At 37.5% G+C, this 22613-nt stretch overlaps 2 long non-coding RNA genes and 1 pseudogene across 2 annotated transcripts; 1 reads left to right on the forward strand and 2 right to left on the reverse strand.

Annotated features, from left to right (window-relative positions):
* Window positions 1-5213: 5213 nt before the first annotated feature.
* Window positions 5214-6396, forward strand: LOC147514675 (uncharacterized; annotated as a pseudogene).
* Window positions 6397-18964: 12568 nt separating this feature from the next.
* On the reverse strand, window positions 18965-20486 carry LOC147514676 (uncharacterized). Its single transcript, XR_015213256.1, has 6 exons — window positions 20425-20486; window positions 19951-20130; window positions 19661-19830; window positions 19465-19542; window positions 19184-19306; window positions 18965-19101 (listed from the first exon to the last, which is right to left on the reverse strand). It is a non-coding gene; the product is annotated as an uncharacterized LOC147514676 (long non-coding RNA).
* A 284-nt stretch (window positions 20487-20770) lies between these two features.
* LOC147514677 (uncharacterized) lies at window positions 20771-22310 on the reverse strand. The gene is made up of 3 exons (XR_015213257.1): window positions 22218-22310; window positions 21062-21214; window positions 20771-20901 (listed from the first exon to the last, which is right to left on the reverse strand). It is a non-coding gene; the product is annotated as an uncharacterized LOC147514677 (long non-coding RNA).
* Between the last annotated feature and the right edge of the window lie 303 nt (window positions 22311-22613).

A 22613-nucleotide genomic window follows, 5' to 3' on the forward strand; every position in this document is an offset into this window, starting at 1 on the left:
CTTGTTAGTGTAATAATATTCGTGCATGCATGTTAGATTTTCTGCATTTCATATATGTTTTCAAAAATATAAAAACCCAAAAATATTTTATAGTAGAATAAATATCCCTAGTATAATAAACCATGTATTTCTCGTTCTATATCAAACAACCCACGCCCTAAACTTATTTGGGGTGATGTATTTTCATCATGAAGAACAGAATACAGGTGTATCACCATTTTTGCTCATGTTTCTATGATAATCAATCTCTTTCCTTATCTTTTCATATTTTGAGGATAAAGCATAGTTTTATGTGGTATAGTAACATTTTGCAAAAACTAGGCATTTTCTATATAGTATATTTCTTCCTTTCTAATTTTTTTTTTTTTTTTTTTGAAAAAAACCAAAAATATTTTTCCGTTTAGTATTAAAAAGTCTTGTTTCCTTTTTCTATGATGAATAAAAAGTTTAGAAGTCCCATTCTAGCAATAGAGTAAGAACTTGTTCTTCGTACTTAGACTAATATACGTACAATAGTTTATGCATCTTTTCATGAATGGCATGCATCAGCATTTGTTTGTATATAGCAGTGAGTTTCCGAAGCCAAGGTTAGAACAATTAAGTTCCATATCTAGTGAGAATCTAGCCAAAAGCATTATCTAAATGATTATTGAGTGATGACACAAAGGATGTCCGGATAGAAAGACCACACATCCACTTGCTTGATCACCACGCCATATCCTATGAGAGAATTTAGGCCCTTTTTGGATCGATATAGCCAAATAAACGTTAAAAACCTAAAAAGATAGTTTTCCTCTAGTTACCCCTTTTGAGCCTTCACCCTTTCTAAAAGCCTTTTTATTCTTCACAAAAAATTCATAACCCGTTACAACACACAATAAAAAGCTTACCCAGCTGACAAGTTAAGAACTAGATGTATATTAGAAAAAGAGAAGAGAATACCTTGTACAAAAATAGAATAGTTATTTGCTTCAAAAAGAAAAGAAAGAAAAGAAAAGAAAAGAAAGACCCATACAAAATCAAAACTCCAAAAAATTCAAAGGAGTCAAAAATCGAATCTTTTAAAAGTTCAAAATCAAAAGGAGACGATATCATAAACAAAAAGAAATAAAAGCAAAGTTAGAACTCCTAAAAGTCAAAATCATATGGAGTCACAAAGCCAAAGGGCTAAAAGAATGTATCACAATTTGGAAGCAAAAGAACAAAATGAGGTTCTTATGTGGTTACAAGTATCTTGAAGACCCAGTTTCTCGACTTATCAAATTTTGTTTTTCCCTTCTTTTTTCTTTCTAAACCATCACCCTAGCCCTGTAACTCCTAATAAAAGACCTCTAGCTCGATTATGAATAGGATGGTGTGATAGTAAGTGGCAAGCATGATCAATCGACCCCGGTTTCTTTGGACATCATTTGAGTATGTGAGGAATATAAGTGTCTGCTACACTTGAGAGAATGAACCTTGAGTGAATCTATCAGATAGTTGTGACTACAACACACTCCTGTGAGAACCCATTTTAAGGAAGCTCTCCAAAAGCCTCGGAAACAACTCTGCTTTTGCCTTTAATTGCTCATTTTTTGTACATTTATCTTTAGATGATTAAATTAATGTATATATGTTATTCTAAGTTCAAAGGAGTTTGTCCTTATTCACCGCTAATGAAATGTATGAACTTCTGAGAATAAATAAGGAAACAAGACATTTTGTACTAAATTGAAGAAGTTTGTGAGTACCTTCACTGGAAAACTCTCACGAGGCTTAAAGCTCGTCCACTAGGGATTTCTTAGTGGTTTAAGGCCTTGTTGCATATGGTCAATGCAATCGCACTCTGTGAAACGAGATTAGTATAACTTATAATAAATCACTCATTTGTGATCTTAGTTTTTTCTCTCATCCTTGCTTGAGGACAAGCAAGATGCTATTTGGGGATAGTGATCAGCTCCCAAATATGTGTTTTACTACTCGTATAATGCTACATTACAATCTTTTTTACGCTTAACGAAAAGACAACTCATAGCTTTTATTGTAGTTTTCAGGTTAAGGAGTATTTTAGACCACTTATCATAAACACTGCGTCTTAGCACCAAAAGGAGCCTTAATAACGCTTATTATGAAGACCAGCAGCTATTATGGAAAAGTGCTGAAAAAATCAAAGTCAACCGGTCAAAGTCAACGATCAAAGCCAAAATTCAAAGCCCTCAAATGAGAAAACCAGAGATAGAGGCCCTTATCTCAAAATATGATGACTTTCTCCCTAAATCTATATTGGTCAAGAAGGCACTAAAAAGCAAAAGTGAAGTGTGAGGTGTTTAGTTTGTAATGGAGAAGGGCAAATCTGTAAAAGAGAAAAGTAGGGGTATATAATCAAAATGCAACGGAGAGAGAAACCATCCATTGTCTTAGGATCAAAACCATTTTGTTTGTTTAATTTCTTGTCTTGTTTTTTCAATTTATGTTTTTATTTTTCTCATCTGGTAGCCCATCTGGTTATACACTACAGTAGGGTTACTTCTCTAGCAGTTCATCTGGTTATGTTCCACACTTATCTTACGATCCTGCATACTATCTTGATACAGTTGCCTCGACTCATATGGTAGGCAATTCAACCCATCTTTCTCAGCGCACTCCATATACTGGACTTGACTTAGTGCTTCTTGGCAATGGTGATCAACTCCCTATTACCCATACTGGTAACATGACATTTCCAATTGGTTCCTCTAAGTTTCACCTTAACAATGTCTATGTTATCCCTTCTATGCACAAAAACTTATTATCAATTGCTCAGTTCTGTTCTGATAACAACGTCTTATGTGCTTTTGACTCCCACTATTTTTACATTTTTGATAAATCTAATGGTTGTCTCCTCTTTCAGGGTCAATGTAAAGATGGTCTTTACAAACTAACCCCGCTTCCACCTCATTTCCAAGCTCTCCATGCATCTCATCAGTCTTCGTCTTTGTGGCACAGTAGATTGGATCATCCCTCAACCAAGGTTATGTCTTTCTTAGGGTCGAATAAGTCATTGTCATCTGAGTTTAAGTTTAAGCGATCTTTTTGTAAAGGTTGTGCACTGGGTAAATCCACACAACTTCCATTTAAGATATCTAATGAAATAAGTACTTTTTCTCCCTTTGCTATTGTTTACTCTAATGTTTGGCAATCCCCCACTATTTCATATTCTAGCTACAAATAGTATGTTTTGTTTACTAATGATTTTACACTCTTCACTTGGTTGTATTTTATGAAACATAAATCAGAGGTGTTAAGTCATTTTGAAAAAAAATTGGCCTCCATAAAGACTCATTTTTCTTTAACTCTTACGATTTTTCAAAGTGATGGGGGAGAGGAATTTGATAATGGAAACTTAAAGAAACTTTGCTCCTCCCTTGGCATTCATCATCATTTTTCTTGTCTTCACACACCTAAACAAAATGGCTTTGCAGAACGGAAACATAGCCACATTGCTGACATAGCCTGTACTCTTCTCATTTCTAGTCATGTTCCTTTGAGTCATTGGGTTGATACGATTTCTACTGTTGTTTATCTCATAAATCGTTTTCCTTCGCCCACTATTAAGTGGTCCTTCCCATATTCCCTCCTCTATGGGAAGTCTCCCTCTTATTCTGAGTTACGTGTCTTTGGTTGTGCATGTTACCCACATTTAGGAGCTTATATGACTAACAAACTATTGCCAAGAACTACTGAGTGTGTTTTTCTAGGTTACAATATGTAGTATAAGGGGTACAAGTGTTTTAACCGCTCCACTGGAAGAGTATACATATCTCAGCATGTCCGCATTGATGAGCAAACTTTTCCATTTCAGTCTTCACCCACAAGCTCTACTGATGCATCTACAAATTGGTTTATGGTTCCAATACTTCCTTCGGTCTCTGAGTAGGATCCTCTCAGTTCTCCTGCTCCTGCTCCTACTACAGTGACTGTGCCCCCTCCAGCATCTCTTGAGACTACTAGTTCTCCTATGGCTACTAATTCAGGCTCCTCTCAGTCGCCTACCTCCACTACAGATGGCTACTCTTCTGATCCAGGGTCTGGGCCACTTTTTATTGGACATATTATGGTCACTCGTCATAGGGATGGCATTCACTGACCAAAAGTTCGCACTAATGCACTACAACAAATATGACATATGACATTAGTAATTTTACATCACTTTTAGTTAAGTGATATCATATGAAAACTATGACATCACTTTTCTCAGCATGTGATGTAATAATTATCACAATTTTTTTTTAATATCACTTATTTCAAAAGCTGATATAGTAGAGTTGTACAACATCATTTTAATAAGTGATGTCGTGATAGTGATGTAGTAACACTTTTTTATGTCACTCACTGTATCACTTATAAAGTGATGTAATATCCATGTATTCCACATCACTTTAAAGGTGTTGTTACTCACCGTGTCACTTGAAAAGTGATGTAATTTCTATGTATTCAACATCACTTTAAAAGTGACTTTGTCAAATTTTTGAAATCACTTATATAATGTGACTTCCATAAGTGTTATTATCAATATACCTCTTAATTAGGTTAATTAGTTAGAAAAATACCATCGAAAAACATTAAATGAAACAAGGCACGCGCTTGGTTTGCTAGACTATACTAGCCTCCCTTAAACGAAAAATAGAAGTAAAAAACCGTGATTTGCTTATATATAATTGTAAACCGTCGTTTCACACTTCCACTGTGTTCTTTTTAAATTTTTGGAACTGAAGTTAAAGCGTCAAGGGCCTCTAAGAGTACTCAAATACAAAAATAAGCCCATGTTAACTAAACCGGGTCAACTAAAACAAAAAGTCACGACCCATTTTTTTTTCTAAGCAAAGGTTTTGGCTCAAGAATACTCAGCGGGCAGTGCTATGGCTTATTCTTCCTGCTCAATCTCATTCTCCCATCCCTCGGGTAACCATAATTACTCAATATTTTCCATCTTAGTATCATGGTTTCCCCAAAAAGAAGAATATTTTTCTATTGATTTCGAGAGAGAGCGAAAGAATCATCGTCTACTCTCAAACCCTAGCTATGTTTTGCACTCTATTTGAGGAGTCGGAAGATTTTTGCTAAGAAGATCCAATTTTTGCCGACCATATTGTAAACAAGTAAGATTATTTTCTATATTCCATTATTTTCAATCTTGTTTGGCGTTTTTAAGGGAAAAAAATTACTCTTTTGAATCTGGCTTCCCCCAATTTAAAATGTTTGTTGAATGTAGTCCTGAACTTGGGACACCATTTACTGCAACTGAAGCTAGAACTTCATCAATATCAAGCTCAGACCCAGGAACTTCACCATTTTTCATCCCAAAAATAAGTAGAGACGTAAAAAAAGAAGATTCATTAGCTTCAAAAGAAAGCAGGAATCTGGATGATAGTTGCTCAGACACGGATAGTGAAGATCTAAGTCCACCTTCAACTGGTCTAAGTTTGGTGAGACCTGAGTTCTTCAATCTTCAAGATACGCTTGGTTTCAAAAAGGCTAGTAAGACTGTTGAGTGGTTACTGAGACAGGCGGAGGAAGCAATCCATGAGCTTGGTGAACGATGTACTGGTGATACCAAGAGTTTATCTTGTAGTACTGAATGTGATGTGGTTTCTGAAATTGATGAAGGACAGAACGTCATCTTTAAAGCGAAATCTTTAGACCGTGCTATTTCAAGAGAGGACACTTGAGAAGACTAGAAGATTGGACAAATTGAAACCGTACCATAGTCAAGATAGCTCCCATAACTTGAACAAACAGAAGTTTTGAGTTCCTTTCAAAAGACTGATGAATCAAGTGGTTCCCACAGTAATGACATGAAGTCTTCCTTGGAAGTGTTGGCTGAGTTGGAAGAACGATCGTCTCCATAGCACCCAGGCCCTAACAAACATGTCATCAACCAATCTTTGGGAATCAACACAATAGCAATCCCATATTTGAATTTCAATTACCAGTAACAACTTCGTGACATCTCAAGGTCAAAGTTCCAACAACAACAACAACATCAGTTTACCTACTATTCCTGAAAACTGGAGCATTGACATTGCCAAACTGCACGCTAGCTACTGGGCTAATCTTTCAGTAGGTAATGTCCAAGATCCCATTGCTAGATTAAATTTCTTGATGACTTCGGCTTATCGTTTACAGTCTCAGACCGTAGACCTTAACCAATTCTATGGAAAACCTTGGTTGGGGTGGTGCAAGATATATGCTAGATTGATTAGTTCCTGTCTTATGTGTCGTAATATTGGAAAATGTATGCTTTGTGAACTATGTCCTACTATCATTTATTGCGTTATATATATACAATTGTGTGATCTTTTGGCTAAGGATATAAACAAATGTGTTATTACTTGTGAATCTCCAATGGCTTCTAGGTTGAAATTGCAATGGATATGATTCTTGTTTACCTATCGATCTACAAGATGACAATTAATTTAATCCCTTAAATATACTGAAGAATTCTTAGAACTTATGTAACTATTTTGTGGACAATTCTTCTTCAAGTGTAAGAATGTTGCATTCTGGTATGATTTTCCTTATTAGAGAGGCACATAATAGATTGAGGATGCATATATACTTCTATATTCATATCTTACCAAAATTGGTTGGCAACATTTATATACTTGCTTTCCATTAGTCTTCAGGATATATATATATATATATATATATATATATATATATATATATATATATATATATGAGTCCCTGCACATTTTGCGTATGCTGATTAAAATTTGTAGATTTCTTTGTCAATGGGAAAAAGTCACCTCTGTTATATGAATATCACTCTTTCTTAGTTAAGTTCGGTGTATTGCTTGAATTGGTCCATAACAAAAAGGTTTTATACAGGTAATGTCGGCAAAGATTGGAATGGGCTGCACGACAAAAAATTGCAGTTGGAGCTGCTAGAGGGTTGCGATACCTTCATGAGGAATGTAGAGTAGGATGCATCATCCTTTGTGATATCACCAAACAATATCCTCATTACCCATGATTTTGAGCTTTGGTATGGAATTCATTCATTTATATAGACTTAGTAGGAGTTCATAGTTGTATCTAATTTCCTTCGTTTTTTTGCTCTATTCGAGACCAAAATCTTAAAATCAAAAATTTATATGTTGTCATAGTTTTCAGCCTTTTTACATATCTAACAATTGGTGTTGGGTTATAATTTCTTTAATGCTTGTGGATAAACAACCATTTATCAAGCACATCCAATATATTGATGTAGATAATGCTCTGGTTTTTTGGATACCCATTAATCTTTTGCGACTAGTTGGTGAAAATAGGGTCTTTGCACGAAGGGGTGGTCTCAGTTTAAAAGGGTTGGTTATTACCATTATTAAGAAAATTTATCGAAGCCAAAGCAGGAGAAAATAGTTATCATCATCATTTTACTGGTCAATTCTTCCATATGTTTGCATCAATGTTCAAAGTCTCACTTATGTATCTACATGCATGAAGTCCAGTGCCCTACGGGTCAAGCCTTGGGAAGTTGGGCCCAAGGTCTTGGGTTTGATTTATGGGGATAGGGAATAAAATTCAAACTATGTAAGAAGAAATGTATGAATTCATTTTTTTTCTTCTTCTTAAAGAATTGTAATTTTATAATATTGAAATCGAATTGGATCTCATATGGCATTCCCATTTTCACAGGTTGGAGACTTTTGCCTGGCTAGATGGCAGCCTGATGGAGAAGTGGGGGTGGAGATGAGAGTCATTGGAACATTAGGGTGAGCTAGATTGTTTTTCATTTCGAAATTATGTTATAGTGTATACTCTGGCTCTTCAGTAAGCGTTGAAAAATTGATTAATCACTTCTGCCTCTACCTAGGTAATGTCTATTCCTTTGGGGTGGCTTGGTGGAACTTCGTTATAGGACGGAAAAGTGTGGATATTAGCAGGCCCAAGGGTTAGCAGTGTCTTACTGAATGGGTATATATTCTATTAAGTGAATGAACGTTGAACACACATGGTTTCTTGTTTATATTGTCCTTAGAGTTCCGTCTACTTCATTTTAAGTTCTAATATACAAGTTATTTCCAATACATTTTGGCACAGGGCTGGACCTGATCTTAAACACAAGTAACTATCTTCTGTAGAACTTCCTTTGTCATTCAAGTACTATATTATGCGGATGTTCCGTCTGTTTATTTTCCTTTTATAAAATGTGCATTGATTTTCTAATACAATGTTTCATACTGCAGAAAAAAAAAACAGAGTGATTTGTTAGGCTGTGATAGGTTCTTGGATTAAATTGATTGCATCAAGCCAGGCTGTGATAAGTTCTTGGTTGGGTGATTGTGGTTCTCTTTAGCTCATTTCGGTACTGCATATTAGATTTTGTTGGTATATGTTGGCTCGTTACAATTTTTTGTATATAGTGTAATATTTGTAATTGGAGATGATATTTGTGTGATGAATGTGATTTTAAGATACATTTCATCTTTATTTGATGATAAATGACCAGGCAAATGGTATTATATTGGGATGATATTGGCAATTTTGCTTTATTATTATTATTTATTTATTATTTTGATAAATGGGACATCACTTTTAAAGTGATTTATAGAGTTATTTCACATCACTTTACAAGTAATTTGGAATCTAAATGAAACGTCACTTTTTAAGTAATATTAATCGGCCTTATTGATTTCACTTAAAAAGTGATGTTAAACATTATAACATCACTTGTGGACATCGATTAAAAAGTGATGCAAAGTTATAACATCACTTGTGGACATCAATTAAAAAGTGATGTGAGGTAACATCGCTTGTGGACATCGTTTAAAAAGTGATGTGGAAAACCCTGACTTTTCACGTCGCCACCATTCACATCACTCTCAAAAGTGATGTCTTCTACTTTTGACATTGTAATAGCCATTTTCATAAGATGGGCCTTTGTAGGTATTGGACCCAGAGAATAGGCCCAAGACCCTACTAGGCCCCATGAGGTAAACCTAAAAAGGAGATATAAAAGTGAGGAGAGGAGGACTTGGGAGGGAGGAGAAAGAGTGAGGGGAAGGAGGAAAGAAGAAATGGAGGAAAGAGGCACCAGAGAGAGAAAAAGAGAAAGGTGGAGGGGAGGAGGAGGGAGGAGACAACTGAGAGGTGGAGACGACGGCGGAGAGGAGACGGCCGGCCGGAGGAGGAGAAGAGGAGGGAAATCTAGAGAAGGGGAGTATGGAGACGCCGGGAGAGAGAGGAGGAGGAAGATGAGGGGAAATCTAGAGAAGGGGAGTATGGAGACGTCGCCGAGAGGAGGAGGAAGAGGAGGGAGATCTAGAGAAGAAGGAGAAGAGAGACGTCGGTCAGAGAGGAGGAGGAAGAGGAGGGGAGATCTAGAGAAGGGGAGTATGGAGACGTCGGCCAGAGGGGAGGAGGAAGAGGAGGGAAGATCTAGAGAAGAGGAGCAGGGAGACGACGGCCAGAGAGGAAGAGGAGTAGTGAGATGATGTCCCGAGATGAGGAAGAAGAGAGGAGGAGATATCTATAGTAGAGAAGGGAGAAGACGATGGCCAGAGGAGACGACGGCCAAAGGAGACGACGGCCATAGAGGAGTAGGGAGATGATGTCTCGAGATAAGGAGGAAGAGAGGAGGAGATATCTATGGCAGAGAAGGGAGAAGACGACGGCTAGAGAAGACGACGACCAAAGGAGACGACGGCCAGAGAGTAGGGAGAGAATGTCTCGAGATAAGGAGGAAGAGAGGAGGAGATATCTATAGCAGAGAAGGGAGAAGACGACGGCTAGAGGAGACGACGGCCAGAGGAGATGACGGCCAAAGGATACGACGGCCAGAGAGGAGGAGTAGGGAGATGATGTCTCGAGATAAGGAGGAAGAGAGGAGAAGATATCTCTAGCAGAGAAGGGAGAAGACGACGGCCAGAGGAGACGACGGCCAAAGGAGACGACGGCCCGAGGATACGACGGCCAGAGAGGAGGAGTAGGGAGATGATGTCTCGAGATAAAGAGGAAGAGAGGAGGAGATATCTATAGCAGAGAAGGGAGAAGACGACGGCTAGAGGAGACGACGGCGAAAGGAGACGACGGCCCGAGTATACGATGGCCAAAGGAGACGACGGCCAAAGGAGATGACGGCCCGAGGATACGACGGCCAAAGGAGACGACGGCCCGAGGATACGACGGCCAGAGAGGAGGAGTAGGGAGATGATGTCTCGAGATAAGGAGGAAGAGAGGAGAAGATATCTCTAGCAGAGAAGGGAAAAGACGACGGCCAGAGGAGACGACGGCCCGAGGATACGACGGCCAGAGAGGAGGAGTAGGGAGATGATGTCTCGAGATAAGGAGGAAGAGAGGAGGAGATATCTATAGCAGAGTAGGGAGAAGACGACGGCCAGAGGAGACGACGGCCAAAGTAGACGACGGCCCGAGTATACCACGGCCAGAGAGGAGGAGTAGGGAGATGATGTCTCGAGATAAGGAGGAAGAGAGGAGGAGATATCTATAGCAGAGAAGGGAGAAGACGATGGCCAGAGAGGAGGAGTAGGGAGATGATGTCTCGAGATAAGGAGGAAGAGAGGAGGAGGAATCTAGAGCAGAGAAGAGAGGAGACGACGGCCATAGGGACGGCGGCCAAAGGAGACGACGGTCAGAGGAGACGCCGGCCAAAGGAGACGACAGCTAGATGAGACAACAGCCAGAGAGGAGGAGGAATAGGAGGAGAGATCTTGAGAAGAAGAGTAGGGTGACGACATCTAGGGAGGAGGAGAAAGAGGAGGAGAAACCTAGATAAGAGGAGCCAGAATGAGGAGACAACGAGAGGAGAATAGGGAGACAACCAGAGGAGATGACACCTAGAGAGGAGGAGAATCCAAGAGTGAGATAGAAAAGAGTGGAAAGAGGAGAGAACTACGGTGCAGCTTGATCCCTCGATAAGGGGGTACGTAGGCAACCCAAATGGGTTCAGCTGATGAAGTCAGATTAGGTGTATTGTTCGCCTTCAGCATCTAACCAAGTAGTCGAGAATTATGAAAATAAAAAAAATTGTGAAATGGGTTGCAACAGACATCACTTTTTAAGTGATGGGAAATGTCATTTATGTTGTAGTGATGGTACGGCTTGGTACCCTCTTCCTCGTGCTCTAGCTGCCCAGCTTACCTCCTCCACTGAGGAACCCACTTGTTACTCACAGGATGTTAGGTATCCTGAATGGCGTCAAGTGATGACAGATGAGTTTAATACTCTTTTAAAGAACAAGACATGGACTAGCTCTAGTCCCTCCTCCACAACCCAAGAAATTAGGTGTCCAGGAAAGCATGACATGCCAATATGCCATGCCTACCTAACCAGTCCTAGCACCTCCACTGTTGAAACAGAACACTTAACTGTAAGAGAAGAAGTAATTTATTCAGACTTCCAATAGATATACTCAATACAATACTAAAGTATTTAAAAGACACATGATGAACATAATAACAATCTATATAACAAATTAGGGAAGGGTGGGCCCTAAAAAACAATCCCTATCCTTTGGATCCACTTATGGCATGGAAGATCTAAAGGCTTATGGGGTGTGGATAGGATAATAAGTGGCAATAAGAGTAGTGGATTATTACTAAAGTCAACAAAGGCTGCCCGATTTTTGGTGGGCAGTTGGGCTTTTTTAGTCAGGCTTCTGCTGGGCAGGCTTTGGTTGGGCTTTTCATTATATGGACTGGGCTTTTCCTTGCCGTATGACAAGGGCAGTATACTAGTTATATATAAAGGGATAACTATGGACACCTAGTTGGTTTCTCTAAGGGCATCTCCAATGGGGGGTGTAAACCGTATAGAGTGGAAATTTTACACTCCAAATATAAAAAAACTCTCTCCAATGGGGGTGCTATACCGTAGGTAATAGTGTATTAGCTAATAGAGAGGGTGGGGAATTCCCCCTCTCGCTATTAGTTAATAAAAAACCCGGGCGACACTCGAACTAATGTCTGAGTGAAATAATTTTCGGACGTCACTTGAAGTAACGTCCCTTTCTAATTCTAAAGTAATTTTTTAACTCGGACGTCACTCCAAGTGACGTCCCAGTTTAAATTAAAGAGAGACGTCACTTGAAGTGACGTCCGAGTTTAAAATCTATTTTTTTTACACTCTTCCATTGGAGAGTATAGAGTGTGGATATTTATAAGCTATACAATACTATACAATTAGAGGTGTAAAATCCTAATGGCACCTACGTGGAGCCTAGATGGAGGTGTAATTTTACACCCCCCATTGGAGATGCCCTAAGTGCTTCTTCAATATCCATATCTTACTTTCACTTTGGTCCACTTAAGTAGCTATATCACTGTCTACCTAGCCCCAACATCACCACCCCAAGCTGAAATAAACAATAGAGCCACAATCGACTCTGGAGAAACCATGCTCCAAAGGTTTCATCACGAGCACATAGGCATAAATAATTAGACGATTGAAAACTCCTCAGGCGAGCTACAGAGCCTGCATTTGGCAGGACAGTTGCACAACAATTGAGCCAATGGCGCATATGCCATTTCTCGACGAATTGACGAGGAAACAATTAAAACACACACACACACACTTGGAATTAACTCCCTATAATACCAACACATTTCATAATAATCTAAACTCATCGGAAATCGTAAACTCAACTACGAGATTGGCATTACGGAGGAGTTTACAATTCCTCCCATCGTAATATGTTCTGGTTTTGTAAAATCATATGCATTTTCCGACTGAATTTGTTGTATACATTGATGTCCACATTAGCAGGAACTGAAACGTTCTCTAATACATAATCACCACCAAACTCATATGACATGTCGAGTGATGCCAGATTTGAGCAACATATTTTTACCTTGCAAAAACCAGTTTTAAAATAAAATAAATCTAACATGTTCAGTAGAGAAGTTGATATGTTGATATGTTGAAAATTTTAAGATGGTTGACACAACACTGTCTTAAGGACAAAGTTTCCAATACATAGCAACTCTTACGCACACACAATTGGAATCACCACAGGGAAAAGAAGCCCAATTGAGTTATTGAGATTATTCCACCCCAATTTCTAGGTGTGTCCTGTTATATTTCTCTCCCTGAGCATCCTCTTATCTCATATTAATAAAATGAACTCTTCACATGAGTTCGAGTTTATGGAGAAATTGTCAATTTAACATGGTATCAGAACTCAGGTTTATAAGAGGTCTCGGTTTCAAGTCTTGCCCAAATGTGAACAACTTCCAAAAACACCATCATTTAATTATTCTAAACATTTTGAAACCAATTAAATTTTGGGTTAACTAGTATTCGCCCCACTAGATGAGCCAATTAGGATTCCCACTAGATGGGAAATTAGGGTCTCCCCCTAAATACACACAAAAAAAAAGTCAAAATGGGTTGACCGAATTTTTTTGTGTATATTTGTGGGGAGACCCTAATTTCCCATCTAGGGATCCTAATTGTCTCATCTAGTAGGGGGGTAACACTAGTTCACCCTTAAATTTTACAGTTAAAACAAACTCCTCTTCATTACAAAATTAACAAATAGGATTAATATACAAACTTTCTCAACAACTATTTAACTATAATTACTACCGAAAAATACATAACAACTTTTATCTTAACCCCCCCTAATTACACATTAAAGTGAAAACCAATCAACAATTTTTTTTGAAATGTTAATGCAAGTCACATACAACAATAAACTTTCTTCAACACTATTCTTGTCAAGACATATCGGCTATGTTCATTTTATGAACCCACAGCATGTCCCGCCAATTTCTCTCCTGAGCCTCTTCTCATATTAATAGAATTAATCTTTCACATGAGTTCGAGGTTATGGAGAAATTAATAATTTAACACGGTATTAGAGGTCAGGTTTATAAAAGGTCTCGGATTTAAGTCTTGTCAAGTGAAAGTTGCACAAAAAATAAAAAAGTGTACACCTGTATTTATTTTCAGTGAGTCCCGCTGAAGGGGAGTGTTGAGATTATTCCACCCCAATTTCTAGGTGTGTCCCGCCTATTTCTCTCCCGAGCCTTCTCTCATATTAATCGAATTGACTCTTCATATATATTCGAGCTCATGGAGAAATTGACAATTTAACAGAAGTGCAGTCGCACAAATACAAATCCAAATCCAAATCCAAATCCAAATCCAATGTCTTGATGTTATAAGTAAACAACTGATGAGGCCATTCAATGTGATCTTCCAATTTTAGAGAAAGCTTTTGTACATTTCGACCAATAGCATCAATGATCCATGAAACTATATGACTCAACTCCACTAGTCTATCTACATATATAAGGCTAAAGTTGTGTATATTGGAATCGTCACGGAGCCAGTACACAAAATGCATGAATGCAGTTCATGTTCTTTAGCGAGCTGTAGTATGTCTTTTGAGTTGGAAGTTGAGAGTGCTAGTAGACTTCCACAGATTTCTCCACCTTTTGGAGAGAATGCTTGTTTGGACCACCACTTTCATGTCAAAGTATGATAAGATGTGATGAATAACACCCCATCAGGTAAACCACTTATCTTATCTATGTTATGCTTCTTCATCTTGCTTACTTTATATGATAATAATTCCTTAACAGCAACAATTATAAGAGTTAATTGTTAGGGAAAACGATACCACTCGATCTCCACTAAGATAGTTTGTACTTGGACAATCTATTACTCCAATAAAAAATCTAATCTTTCACTACAACCAACAACTACAAACCTAAACTATGGATATAACTATCACAAACAGACAATAGTAATATAAATAAAGTAAAACATACCACAACACAAGATGTAACGTGGTTCGGCCAATGATGCCTACTTTCACAAGAGCAAATCTTTTTATAAGTATAGGAAGGAAGATTACAATCAATCCTCTCAAGTCTATCCAAACTTACTAGATCACTCCTTTCTCTTTACAAGTTTTTTTTTTGCAAAGGTTTTCTCTTAATTTTGGTTGCTCACAAAATTGGATTTTTATATAAGACTTGGTTTTCTAAAATCTAACTTTTGTTTTTATAGTAATCTGAAATTTCGGCGCGTCTGCGAAATTTCGTGTTTACTGTAGAAAAATCAGAACCTAGCATGTTTAGGCATAAGCGCGGGCACGCTCTTGGCAATACCAATCTGAGCACGCGCGCCCTTCTATATTTCCAGTTTCCCAAACTCCAGTAGACATTTTTTGTGATAGGCTGAAAAAATACTATCTTCTTTTTCACGACAAGGGCAAAGGCGCGCCTTGGGCATGACCAATCTGAGCACGCGCACGCGCTCTGACTTCTTCACACGAACAATACCTTTTTTTTTTCTTCTTCCTCATGTGAGGGATAACTTTAACAATCTCCCCCTCCTGAGCCATGAGGGGGGATACCTCCATGCATTTCCAAATTAACTGGAGGAGTGTGCTACTATTCCGGCAATAGCACAACAAATATCAAACTTACATTTTGGTAAAACTTTGGTCATTATATTATATCAGTTCTTGTCGGTATGGATCTTCTCAATGCACAATTGCTTGTCTTCGAGAACTTCTTCAATCCAATGATAACGCACATGTATATGCTTCGATCTAGAATGAAAACTCATATTCTTGCTCAAATGGATGGTGCTCTGACTATCACATAGAACTATAAATTGTTTCTGTTTTAGCCCTAGTTCATCAAAGAACATCTTCATTCATAGCATCTCTTTGCAACACTCTGTGGCTGCAATATACTCGGCTTCTGTAGTGAAGATGGAGATAAGAGCCCAAAACTGTAGTTTTAACTCCTTAATAATATTACATATAGACCATTTATGTTTATAATAAATAAGGGTTAGTACTGCTTACGTACTTTTGTGTATTTCAAATTTTAGAATCTATTATGTGAACAAATATGTCACTTTTGCAAGAGAAAGGAGCAAAGGTTGGTTGCTAAGAAGTTATATGGTTAAAGCCCAAGTTTCAAGGAGAAAAAGTCTTTTTAAAGCCCAGTCAGAGCTGAAAAGTCAAAGTCAACGCGGGCAGAAATAGAGCATAAAAATCAATAGAATTTCCATAAGTCGTATTTTTGGACGTAGAACTCGGAATTGGGCCTATTGTATGTCAAAACGACCGGATCGAAAAGAGCTTTTTAATGGAAAAGGCTTTGATCCAATCAGAGGAATAAAAATATACGGAAAGGCTGTTGCAATAATTTCCAACAAAGAAACCCTTTTTGGACTTCAGTAATTAGGTTTTAGCCTTGATTTAGTGGCCCAAAACATAGCTCCAAAGCCCATGCACGAAATTATAAACCTAGCCCTCTCATATATAAATAGGACTAAGGCAAAACTCTAACTCTCTCACCCATTAGGTAATTAGTCTCTTGTCTCTTAGTTTTTCTCTTTAGTAAACCTAGTTTATGTTATTTAACCTAGCCACCATTAATAAAATTCAAGTTCATTATATTATTTAATTATGTTGTCTTATTATCATTATGTTTTCCATGATAGTCTAATGAATCTTAGTTAAACCTCTATTAGAGGGGTTTGACTGAAGTTTTGTTGAAGACTTGATGTGTTAGTATAGAATAATTGTTTTTAAGAGTTTCAATCTAGAGGGTAGTTCATTCACCCTGAGAATGGGTTTAAACTTTCTCTCATGCTAATTATTAGTTGGTTAGAAATGCCATAAATAACTAGAGATAAAAATACCTAACATTTATGTTGAACCTTGTATGAAAACATAAAGATTAGGGTTGAATTGCAATAAAAATCTATAATAGCATGTTAGGGATTAATCAAGGTGGATATCAAATCTCCCTAATCCCTTCTTCTCTCATTCACATTTACGTATTTAATTGCCATAGTATAATTTAGAATATCTTAATTAGTTATTCTCACATATTAGAATTATTAAAAACATTGCTCTCATTAATATTGTGGAATTGTTTAAGTTAGTGAAATTATTACGTTCTAAGAAATTAGGAGTGGAACGAATCTTTACTCAAGTTATTGCATGATAATTGAGAGTAGGAATTTGATCTAATTGTAGAATAATTTAGTCTTCTTATTCCTAGCAAAATCACTATTCGTTAGGATAGAAACGTGTTATTTTAGGACTGTCAAATGGCGCTGCTACCATCTTAATTGTGTTTTGAATAGTTTCCCTTTGTGTTTTCAATTCTACCAATATCCCACTTCACCCACCCACCCGATTGTTGTGTTCTCACTATGTTTACTTTTTCCAAAAAAATAGAAAATTGTTCCTAGAAGTCTACTGGAAATTTTCACAATTGTACTCAGCACGCCCTATCTACGTTGTTTCTGAGCGCTCCCGCGCCTATCTTCCAGTAAGTTTATTTCCTATTTTGTTTTAAATTTAAAGGCCCAACTTATTAAGGAAACACCCAAAAGCTTGGTGCTAAAAAATATCACAATGTGCGCACGCGCCCTTGTGGCCTTATATTTGAGCACGCCTGTGCCCCTACTGAAGAAAACCCGATTCACAGGTTAGTTACAGACTCTCTTTTCGTTCAAGTTAGTTTTTATTCAGTATTCCAAACCTCTTCTTTACACTGAGATTGCATATAAAAGACATTATTCATGCGCGTAGCAAGAAGGCATTCAGGTACTACTTCTTTCACTCCTCGTCTCTTCTGTCAGAGGAGTTTTAATTCTAATATATCAGGATTGTTTGACTGCTGTTAGTGTTTCTTTCATATTAGACTTAGCCTTGCATGAGATTAAAGCCTGGTAAGAGAAAACCATCTAACGTTATCTATCACAAACGTCAATACACACGCCTATATAGAATATCACACACTATACCTGTATCAATGCCACTACAAGAAAACAGGTTTTACGCCACGGTCCAAAACCCTTTTCCCACGATTTTGGACTGTCGAAAGACCGTGGGCTTTTTGTGCGTCGAAAATAGTCTGCCGACAATCATGACCATCGGTAAAACCCACCAATAGCGACGGTCTTTGCATCGGTATTGCCACGACATAAAATTGTAGTTAAGGCCGTCGAAAAAGGTCAGTATTTCCCACGGTTTTAGTCTGTGGGGAAAGATTAGTTTTACCAGCTGTTAGGGCCTTTGGGAAAAGATATTTCCTCCGGTTTTGGTTCATGGGATTTGTTGTTTGTGTCGTGAATTTTGGGTTTTGGCTGGTTGTTATGTGACCGTGGGTAAAGTGAACGACCGTGGGAAGAAGTGCTTTTGCGACGGCTATAGAACGTGGCAGAGTTATTTATTTTATTTTTTTAAATATTGATATTTTAATTCCTAGGTCATTTCACCTGCTATCAACAAACCTAGCAAAACTCCCCTAACCATCCTACACCTCAAAATCACCATTTTCATTCATCCTCATCATCTTGAAAGAATCGTGGTTGAGCTATAAAATATATATAAAATTACAAGGTACGTAGAAAGCAACAAAGGAAATAGAGGACAAAATATCAATAATAATACTTGTCCTGGCATCACTTCTCCATTGATTCCGCTGATGTTGATACCTGCATAGAAGGCAGGCTTTGTAATGCGAATCAATGATGTCACACCCAAAGGCTTTGTCAGCACCAGCACCACAATAATATGGCCCTTGTAATGCGGTAAAACAAGTAGGTTTAGTTAAAATTACAAAATGACAATGACTCAAAACTATGGGAGCTGAAAAATAGACTTTTATTAGAAACCACTTTGATAAACTCGGTAATGTCAGCCTAGTCATATATCATATGAATAGCCTTATAATACAAGTACAACTGTACAAGACACTAAATGGCCAGGAGAACCATCGCGGCAAGTCTTTAACGGCAAGTCTTTAATCAGGTGCTAGTTTTTCAAAGCAACAAAACAATAGTGATCAAATAAAGGAGAGACACCAACAAAACATACCACATTTTCTAGGATTCCATAACGATTTTAAATGGAAGAAAAGTGAGCTGATTGGGTTAAATTAAATCATCATTAAACTCTTCTCAGTCTCTCAGCTAAAAACCAACTGATTATTTACCTTTAATTTATTCAACTTTGGAGCTACCACTTTCAAAAGTTTAGTCGAATGCATTGAACTTGAACGCCCATTACTCAGGTTAGCATTTCCACTATCCTTGTCCATGACCTCATCACTAAAATCATCTAGTGTTTCAAGCCGCCTATCCAAGAAAAGAAGTTTTAGTATTAAATTACTCTCAAATACACAAAGCAAATGTTGGCTCATCTGCTGAAAAAGTATACCTTGAATGCAACTTCTGGTTTATATCCAACTTGTTTGTTATAGAGCTAAAAAATTCCCCTTCGTTTCAGTTTTTCCTCAAGACTTGCCCTTACTTTCAGCATCTCCATGCTTTGTGAACCAACCTAATAGTGCAATGTATATTAATAATCCAACAAATCAAGCATGGAACTAAACTAGAAGCAGTAATAGCAAGCAGACGTGTGGGATTGGGAGACAAAGGGGACAGCGAAGATGGGAGTAAGAACTGGAGATGTAAATGATAGTCAAAGTCATTATAAACCTGTCTCTTGCATTTCTCATGTTTGTTCTCCTTCCCCTCTGAAATGCCACCATTAACCACCTCAACTTTTTCCCGAGGCTGCAGTTTTTTCAAAACTGTTTTGATCAAGCTTAAAGGACTTTAACTAACTAATTATTGCCACTTAATAAAAATCACCAATAATATTTCTCGCAGTAAATTCAAGATAGATAAATACCATAGATTCTTTACTTCTTTTGACCGAGAGAGACGAGTGTGAGTCACTTAAGCTTACAGGTTCAGATGCCAATGCATCAATTTCTTCGATCAGCTTGGCTCCTGATTTAGTCCCATGGTCATTTATAATCTCTTCAAGTTCTGAAGGAAATTATCGTCAAACTGTTTCATCTGTCAGTGAAACGTGTGGCAAAAAATTTCAAGTTTAGAAAGCTATCAGAGCCAAACTTTCTAGCTATAGAATCATTTTTCCCAAAAGGAAAACAGCAAACTTAATTTAGAAGACAAGACCTTGTCCAACAAGTTCTTGATCTCCACCAGACGAGCTATAACTGGATGATCACGGACTGAATGACCCTCGGACTTGAGAAGAAGATAAAAGCTAATAGCTTGGCAATAGGCCAACAAAAGTTGTTGTTTTGTCTCCAAATACCGCATCCCTCCCTTGGTACTGTCATTACCCTTTGTCACCTGCAATTACACCTGACTTCAATATAGAAAGAAGGGTACTATGGAAGCTACACAAAAGAAATATGAACATAATCCTGTTGAGACAACTGTGTTGAATGCAACTAAAGGTTCAGGGTTCGACTATTTAATGGTTTCAACTTATGAACCACTATACTGGACACCAAAATGGCACAGAGCTTTAACAAGCTCCTAAAAGCAATGGATCTAACATTTCTTTCCAACCTTTAGGGGTGGATCTCCATCATAGAAAATTTTTTCTTTGCAGAAAATGATGCTTGATGCAAAGGGAAATACCTTGCTTATAAGTGGATTAACTTTGTTTTCAAGTTGCTCGAGAGCATCTTTTCGATTCGATAGTAGCCAACAAGTTCTGGAGCAGAACTGTTTAAAAAATATATGTAACACAAAGAAACCATATGTAAGATGTTTTCATTCGGATGGGGAAAAAACAACCCACGTATACAACTCGCATTTTTCAGATTAAGAAAAAACAAACAAGACCGAGGCAAAAAAAAAATTAAAACAGCGAAAGGAGTTGAATACAACAATGAACTGACAGAGGACGGCAGTTCTATTAAGCTAAAGGATCCATTAAAAAATCACGAACAACAGAACAGCTTGAAGAAAAGCTTAGCTATACACAACATCCATTTGTTCTTCTCTCAACAATGCATTCAGGTCTTTCTTGTCCTCATAAGCTATGCCTGTGTCATCTTCAGCTCCTTTTTCTTTAAGGCGTTTCAATCTGCTTCTAGTTTTAGGCAAGATACCCTGTAGAAAAAGGAGGCAGATTATATATAGGAAGTCTCTTTCCAGGTTCTTTACTTATCTTCCAGACATCTTCTAAAGACAAGCGAAAAGAAAGGAGCCAGCAATCAGGAAGCTAATATCACAAAGAACTACATAATAGCAAATTCAAATTCAAATTCACCTCTTGGGCCTTTTCCTCATCAGAATCACTCTCCTCTTGGTCACTGTTGTCTTGGCCAAAGTCTTCCAATGAGTATGACTTTGCCTTCTCTTTTTGAACCCTTAGCACCTCCGCTTCCTCCTCTGCAGGAAGCTCCTCATCGCTTGAGTCTATCTGCATATACATCAACAAAAGAATCAGTTAAACTCAAACATAATATTTGATATATGCACATCATGTCTGTATATGATGGATGTATAGTTAAATGATTAGACTTGAGAAGAAATCAACACAATATTGGTATATTTAAATCCACAGAGCTTCTTCGAGTCCAATGGATTTTATCATGGTTGAGCTAAGACTGCTCATGGATCTCAATTCTGATGCCTTGAGATCCATATTTTAAAAGTTTGGGAGCACAAGGATGATGTTGGAGTAGCAATTGTGACTGAGCATCACGATCCTATTGGATGATAAGTTATGAGCTGATAGTTGAAGCAAACCATGCTCTACAAGAGAGAATGTGTGAAAATAAGAAGTGCCATGTCTATAAATCTAGTTGGCTTTTTATTGTTAATCGGGTAAGAGTGTAGAATTTAAAAATGACGCCGTTTCTGAAATGCACGATTGATCGTCGGTCATAGATTCAAGACTGAACATAGATTCTGCGAAGTGGCATTGGGGTATAATGCTTAGTTTCTTGTAGCCGAACCGAACTGCTTGAGATGTTTCTATTTTTTATATCCTAGCTCATTAAAAATCATTTTAACAATGCAGCATTGTTAAAGAGTTCTACTGATTAAAGATTGCTGATAAGAAAACAATATAACATGTCAACTAGCTCTTCTCATATATACGGTATACCTGTCAGATACGAATATGCATATGATTATGCGTTTCAACCCAAAGATGATCCAATGGTGATTAATTTTGAATTATAAAATTTTATACAAAGTGTCATTATGATGATAGTGCAAGCCGAACTGTCTTATGCCATCATCCAATAATCCTATATGAAAAGTTCGGCTATTATGTTTATATACTACAGAGAACTACCTAAACCAATTGCTCATTTTGCAGTAGTATCCACTAACAATACATTAAGCAAAAATAGGGATACAAAATAATAATAATAAACATCAAACTAAGAGAGTGGTTCAATTCATAACAAACTTACAGCAACACAAGCTGCAAAAGTATAATGTACACAAGTTGCACGCACTTCACGAGCGGTAGCAGCTCCAAATCTTTGAACTAAATCCACGTCTCTACACACAAATAAATTTTCTTAGACCTTATTCATCAACAATTATACCTTATACAAACAAATAAATTTTCAGTACTTGAAACCCACTGTCCCCAACTTACCCAAATCTACAGATTTATATACCAGCTAAAAACCCCAGCAGTGAAATTCAAACACTGAAATTCCAACCTTACTTTACCAATTATCTGTTATACACATATGGAAACACAGTAATTAACATAATTAAATAGAAGAGCAAAATAAATGAATATGAAAATTCTTGAAGAAACTAAACTGACCTGGGTTTTGGTCAGCAATGATTCCAAG

Source organism: Coptis chinensis, chromosome 2 (genome assembly GCF_015680905.1).
Source record: "Coptis chinensis isolate HL-2020 chromosome 2, ASM1568090v1, whole genome shotgun sequence".
In the NCBI taxonomy this organism is placed as follows: Eukaryota; Viridiplantae; Streptophyta; class Magnoliopsida; order Ranunculales; family Ranunculaceae; genus Coptis; species Coptis chinensis.